An 8084-nucleotide genomic window follows, 5' to 3' on the forward strand; every position below is an offset into this window, starting at 1 on the left:
TGAACCTTAGACTGCTGCTAAACACATATAATCCCTTAGACATATACTGTTGACCAAGTCTGGGACTAGGGGTAGATCCAGATGGGTCTATTCTGAACCTCGTGACTCAATGGGAGGGTCTCCCTTAACCTTTTCATTCTCGGCCTCTGTATAAATCATTCCAACTCAATTCTAACACGATACCCTGGTTTCAGCTGGGATAGAGTTAATTTTCTTGCTAGTAGCTGGTATAGCGCTGTGTTTTGGATTTAGTATGAGAATAAGGTTGATAACACGCTGATGTTTTAGTTGTTGCTAAGTAGTGTTTACACTAAGTCAAGGACTTTTCAGCTTCCCATGCTCTTTTCCTTTGTATGCTTCATCTGTGTAGTAAGTGATAGAGTGAACCTTGCCATTGAACTCTGTTAAGTTGCGCTTTTATAAATTTCTATTAAAATCACTTTCTGCTAATACCTTCAACAGTGATTCTTTGAGCGGCCTCTAAACCACTCAGTCGCGACAGGGGTGCCCCAATTTGAATGGGACACCTCATGCGCATGAATAAAGAATGACTCTTGTAATTCTATACTTTGCGTCCTAGCCTCTCTCCTCAGGTCAGTTGGCACAGGCCAGTTGCAAAATTTTCGTGACAGTTACTTGGCAAGACAAACGCCGTAACTCCGAACTTCCCCCCTTTCTCCTCCTTTCCCTGAGCTTTTATTGCTGAGCACAACGTCATATGGTACAGAATATCCCTTTGGTCAGTTGGGGTCAGTTGTCCCAGCTGTGTCCCCTCCCAACTTCTTGTGCACCCCCAGCCTACTCGCTGTGGGGCAGAGTGAGAAAAAGAAAAGGCCTTGACGATGTGCAAACACTGTTCAGCAATAGCTAAAACAGTGGTGTGTTATCAACACTGTTTTAGTCACAAATACAAAACACAGCACCATGCAGGCTGCTATAAAGAAAATTAACTCCATCCTAGCTAGACACAGTACAAGACTATTCCTGAGAACAAAGCATATTTTTGTCATTAAGTGCTATTCTCCAAAAACACTAAGAACAAGATGTCCTACTATGTTTCACAGAACAGCAACTTCTGCAAACATTTTGAAAACTGTTTCTTTCTCTGTACTTCATTCCCTACTTGGCATAGATGCTCAAAATTACTTCTAGAGAATACTATAGACAATTTTGTATGTTAAATAATAAAATACCATTTAAAACATCACAAAAGGAAATAAATAATTAATTGTCCTGGTTTTGGCTGGGATAGAGTTAAATTTCTTCCTAGTGCTGTGTTTTGGATTTAGTATGAGAAGAATGTTGATAACACTGATGTTTTCAGTTGTTGCTAAGTACCCTGCTAGTCAAGGACATTCAGCTCAAGAAAAAACCAAACCAAACCAAACCAAGCGTTGGGAAGGAGCACAGCCAGGACAGCCAGCCCAGCTGGCCAACGGGGTATTCCATACCATGTGATGTCATGCTCAGTATATGAATGGTAGGCGTGTTCCAGGAAGTAGCGATCGCTACTTGGTTATCGGTCAGCACGGGTGGTGAGCAATTGCATCGTGCATCACTCATTTTGTATATTTTATCATTATCATTATTATTTTCCCTTTTCTATTCTATTAAACTGTCTTTATCTCAACCCACGAGTTTTTCTCACTCTTACCCTTCCGATTCTCTCCCTGTCCCACTGCGGGGGGCGGGGGGAGTGAGTGAGCGGCTGCGTGGTATTTGGCTGCCTGCCAGGTTAAACCACGACATTAATAGACCAAATCCCATTATAGCTCCTACTGCCCTGAAGCTAATGAAAACCAAGGACATTGCTCTTTTGATAGCATTAAGATTTTTTTTTATATAGTAAAGAATTGATAGACTCCAGAACTACAACATTTTGCAATAGCAGAGGAAGGGAGAATTCAAACGGAACTTTTCATCTCATGCAGCAATTTAATTTGGAAGAAAAATACTGTCTGGAATTTCTCATCAAGTACATGAATTTATAATTTCATTGTTTTAATTATTGTTAATTTTTGTGCTGCAAAGAACTTCTGAGGTTTGTGTAAATCCTATATATGAAAAATACTACTTAGCATTTCTAGTAAAATTTTCCACTATTCTTTTCAACAGAAGGCAATGAAAGCCTCAGGTGGATGATACTATGTTTCAAAGATAGTATAATTTGTCCAAAATGGAGCACTTTTTACCTGATGGCAATACAACTAAACTGCTTTTTTGAGAACACCCTCACTTTCCAGGAAAAGCTACCAAACATGGGGACACTTGCATCTCCTCTCCAGTGCAGTGAGCCAGTATCAAGAGACGTGACCAATTCTGACCTACTGATATGAAGGGAAAGGAGGAGTATTGTGTTGGTAGAAGATCAAAGTGTGATAGTACAGCTAGTACAAAAATCAGAGAATAGGGGGATCACTAAAATTTTACATATTCAGTCCTAGATGATGGGAAATAAAGGTACATACATGCAACATCAATGACTGGAAGCTCTGAAAGGACTCCACTGTGTATGTGTCAGGGCATGAAAATCCTGAATATGCGACTATATCAGTCCAAATAACTTCTACCAGGATTCAAATTCAGCACAGCATTTAAATATGAAAAATCCATATAAGGATAAAAAGGTTGGGGGGAGGTGGTGGTGGTTGTTTTTTGTTTGCAATTTACTTTTCAGAAGCAAAAGAACATAGGCAACTTATATAATTACATTCAGTGATGTGTAATTTTGAAAAGTGTTTTGTGTATATATTTGGCAAAACACATAGCCAAAGAATTGTCTCAATTTTACAATTTCCTTTAGGAGGTCAGAACATAGGAGAGTTGTAGTAGTCTGTGACAGTATGATTCTACTAACGGATTTATTTTATTATCATACATATTTCTATTACTGAGAGTTACTGAAAAACACTGGTTTGTTTTTGGATATTTCATTTTATGTTCAGTTCTCTCCTAATCCTGTATTGAAGTCAAAGTCTTACTTGTGAGATCTCAACCTGAAACAATGTTGATAATATGATCCCTGTCATCTGGTATTAGGGTTTTTTTGTTTGTTTTTACAAGTAGGGTGTAAAGTTGGTCTACATTATTTCAGCCACTTTCAAAACACACAACTTGCTTAGTAAAAGCAGAAAAACAGCTTCCATATTTGTGCAATAAGCTTTACTACTATGTCAATGCTTATGGTCTGGGATCATTTTTGGAACAGCTTTTCATTCTGTAGTCTGCTGCTGCTTTTAGGGAGCCTTGCTTCATAAAGCACTCGGCATCATCTCATGTAAGACATAACATCAATGAATACAGTCACTATAAATATAAGAAAAATATTCTATTTATCACTTTACTTGGAAAAAATCCTTTTTGATAACAAAAACTGTCATAAAAATATTTCATATATAAAAAAATCCCAAAGAATTAAACTAGTAAATTCAAAGATTAGAGAGAACCTCTGACTTTTCATGTAAACATAATATCTTACATCACAGTAGGAGACAAAGGAAAATAAAATGATGCCACCTACTAAAGAGTAGTTTTAAATGATAAATGCAATAGGCTCAAAACTCCAGTGAATGGTGTTTTCCAGGGAGTTATCCTGAAAAGACTGCACAGACTATTAGTATAGGCTATATTATCGTCAGAATAAAGTCTTTTGGACATAATGATATAACAGCTGAATACTACCATAGATGGAACTGAACACTGGAGTAGCTACATATGTCACTGATGCTTAATAAAGAGTTTGTCTGTATAGGCAAAAACAGCGACACAGAAAATACCAGACTGTCCTGGTTTCGGCTGGGATGGAGTTGATTTTCTTCCTATTAACTGGTATAGTGCTGTGTTTTGGATGTAGTGTGAGAATAATGTTGATGACACACTGATGTTTTGGTTGTTGCTAGGTAATGTTTACGCTAGTCAAGGACTTTTCATCTTCCCATGCCCTGCCAGATGTGCAGGGGGCTGGGAGGGAGCGTGGCCAGGACGGCTGGCCCAGCTGGCCAATGGGCTATTCCATACCATATGACGTCATGCTCAGCATATAAGGCTGGGGGAAGAAGAAGGAGGGGGGGCGTTCGGAGTGATGGCGTTTGTCTTCCCAAGTAACCGTTACGCGTGATGGAGCCCTGCTTTCCTGGAGATGGCTGAACACCTGCCTGCCGATGGGAAGTAGTGAATGAATTCCTTGGTTTGCTTTGCTTGCGTGCGCGGCTTTTGCTTTCCCTATTAAACTGTCTTTATCTCAACCCACGAGTTTTCTCACTTTTACCCTTCTGATTCTCTCCCCCATCCCACCCGGCGGGGGGGTGAGCAAGCGGCTGCGTGGTGCTCAGTGGCCAGCTGGGGTTAAACCACAACACAGACAGACTCTATTTACTTCCCAGCAGCTTTTTTCTTTCAAGCAAACTATTTCAAAAAGCTTCAGTATACTGTCAACCCTGACAAAAGTATGATATTTGGGGTTAATTCCAGTCATTCATGTAGTCATTCATGCAAAATCTATTGAATCAACATTAATTATAGTGTGGATTCACAGTAGTTGCACATTGTCACAATTCTACCAGTCTCATTTCCTTCATTAGCTGCAGAAATCCTAAAGATAAAGGAAGAAAAAGAGGTGCAAGGGAGGAAAGATAAAGATTAAATAAATTTTAAACCCCCCAAATAAATTTAAAACCCCCCAAAACGGACTGACTTTTCATGCAGAATTTATCTCAAACGTTATGTATATTTATAAGGGGTACAATAGAGTCCTGATCCAATTGGGACCTTGGACAGTATCATAATAAAGGGGTAAAAGCTTGTCAGAGCAGGCCCAAGATGAGACAAAAACATTGGATGTGAAGGCTCTAACAGGCAATAGCTGGAAGAGGCTGAGCTCTGCCTGCTAGCCAGTTTTATTAGCTGACAACAACAATGGCTACCAAAAACATGAAATGTGCAGAACATCATCTCCTTTGAAGGGATACAAGCACAACCCTGACAATTAATTACAAGAGTGATGAAGACAGAGACAGCATATGAAAAAATGGCGTTCCTCTGGAAAAAAAAAGCATCTTGTCATAAGAAATACATTCCTGGCTAGTTCAGGACTGACTTTGAATACTAACAAAACCGGATTTCAAGAACTTAAGACAAGCAAGATTCTTTTATTGTTAGTAAACTGTGTGATTTTGTTTTCAGAGAGACATTAAATCCCCATTTACCCCATTTTAACAAACAAAAAAAAGAGTATACTTTGGTCCAAAAGTATTATTTAAAAAAACCTTCTTCCCTATTTTTACTACTAATACCAATTTACATAATTAAAAACAACAGTTTCAAAGTCCGATTTTCTTTTCATTATCTAGACCATCTCTGTTGATTTGAAGCAAAATGTTAAAATAATGGTAATTTTTCTTCTTATTTCACTTTTGTATACATTAACGTCCACATAAACATTGTTGTTCACCTACCATTTTCTGGATTAAAAAACCCCAACAATTCACAAATTTTAGATCAATTCTGAACTATCCTTTCAGAAGAATTTTCATAGACAACAGCTATCTTTTAAAGCCACAATCAGTAAGGAGTAAGTTCTTATCATAAAAAACTCAGTGTTAGAACTAACTTACCTCAAATATTGCTTCATCTCTGTAAGAAGGAAAATTTTCCACTATAAATATAGTAGTTTCTAAGCACTTTTCTTACTCATTTTAACACAGGTGAGGAAAGAGCCTCCCTCCAAACCTCTCCAACAGAACTGTTCCATTTTAATTCAGCACACAATCGCTCTCTTCAGTCAAAGGCATAGGGACTTCTGTGTCAGAGCGAAATACATGTCTAACTTGGTCAAGTGTCATGGTGGCATAATACAATGCTCTGGTAATAGGTATTCCTTCAGAAAAGTAAAAATGTTTAGGCTATCATACCATTTCTAAAGATCTAATGGAGTGACCTACTACAGATGAGAGCATTCATACTATAACTAAGATTTAAAAGTCTATTAACTCTTAAGAACAACCAAGTATTAAGTGATGATCACACTCAAATTGTTGCTTAAAACTAAATTTGTATTTGTACATAGTGTTCCCTTCTATAGATGACAATTTCCAACATATAAAAAGGAAGAAAGGTACCATGATTGCATGTAATTTTTTCTCATCTGCTTAGTCCTCATATTTTAGCATGGTGTTTACATAGCATACCAGGCAAATATAGTCATTAGTATAGACCTATGCTTTACCTTAGCTCCTAGTCATTGTGCATTTACAAAAAGTATCTTCATACAAACTTCCTCTTAGTTTACACACAAATATAGAGGAATTTAATTAAAACTTCCATCTAAACCTACAAACAGATTTTTTTCTTATGAAATGACAACAGTGAGTACTAGAATACTGTTTTCAGAAGCATATGTTTTTTCAGATTTAGTGGAGCTGCTTACTACTAGATCAACCCAGAGGATTCTTGGTTTAAGCATGGTTTTCTCATTTATCATGAAAATATGAAATTTATTTTAAGAATATATGTGAAATAAGAGAAGCCATGAACAGGCGACTACAGACATTTCTGAAAGTCTTTTTAATAGAAAGAAATAATCAAATTAGAGTCACAAATAAGACGTCCACAAAGACATCTAGCTGCTGTCTGCTATGAACTTGGCAGACTCCGGGTGGGGGTGTGTGTATGTGGAACGCGAACGGCACGCGAACGGCCTCGTATCTGAGGGTAGAAAACATTTCCAAGAAGGCATTTTCATCAGAAGACATTTTCAAGGCTGCCTTTTCTTTCATGTCTCCTCCCCACCCCGCGGGGACGCTGACGGGAAGCAGCCCCACAGCACACCTCCCCCACCGCCCGGCCCCCTGACCACCTCACGCCGGCCGGCTCCAGCACAGCCTTCGCTTCCGCAGCCGGGCCTTCAATCAGAGGCAGCAAGAAGCGGTACTACCGAAACTACTCCTCCCTTACCGGCACAGGAAAGCAGCTACCAAGGACGCGACAACCCCTCACACAACCCACAACCACCAATCACTCAACGACGCCACACCGCCCCGCCCTTCTAGCGCGGTGCAGGGGAAACCGCACCGCCCGCCGCTCACTGGGCAGGCGCGCGGGGGGTGGCTCGGAGTGGGGTAGGCTGTCCTGCTAGTAGTGCCTGCCTGCGAGCTCCACGAACCAGCTCACAGCTTTATAGTAATATCATTCCCTTAAAATAAACTGTAGATTGCTTATACAATATAATGTAACATTGGTTTTGACTTAATGGGGTCGTACAAACCTACTTAAAACACATGCATTTGCCTTTTCTGGCTGTGCAATGGTTGGTAACTCATGCACCAAGCAGTCAAAAAAATAATGATTTCTAGACATTTTAAGTTAATTTCAGACATAATGTACAGAAACATGCACCTAACAGTGAATGCTGCTACAGAACCCATGCCTTAAGGGCTACATTTCAAATCCAGCAGTTTCTGTACATAGCAGTCAGCCTTTAAAAAAAGGCCCCATAAAGAATAAATGGTTTCAGTGTGTACAATCTGTATTACTAAACTATTTTTGAAGTACAAGTGTAAGGACTATTATGCTATCAGTATTCCCCTACATCCCTCCCCTAGCAGAAAACCCCAGCACAGTACTCCTCAGGAGACAGGCAGCTTTTCAGCACTAGGGCAGTAGGGGAAAGAGGGGTGGGGACAGAGGCAAAGACCTAAGACCCAAACCCACAGCTCCTTTTACAGCAGGAATCCCTTAGGCTCATCTCAAATCATACATGGTTGGTTTTAAGGAAACCTTAAAGAAAACCCTACTAAAGCTAGAGCAGTGCTCAACTTCTTTGTAAGACTAGGTTAGCTTCTTAAAAGATGCAGATCATTGAAAAGAAAAAACAAAACACATTACACTCTAGTATATTGACACTTGTGCAGCTTTCCTCCTCCTAAAATATTTTAAAAACACAACCCAGAAAACCACCTGCACATACACAATGTAGAAGTGCATAGAAAAAAAATATCCTGCACCCATGTTTTTCTCTCTTAATTCATTTGCATTTTGTCTGACACCTTTTTCTAGGTTGCTGATTTCTCCATATAACTTATGTTTAG

Source organism: Calonectris borealis, chromosome W (assembly GCF_964195595.1).
Source record: "Calonectris borealis chromosome W, bCalBor7.hap1.2, whole genome shotgun sequence".
Lineage (NCBI taxonomy): Eukaryota > Metazoa > Chordata > Aves > Procellariiformes > Procellariidae > Calonectris > Calonectris borealis.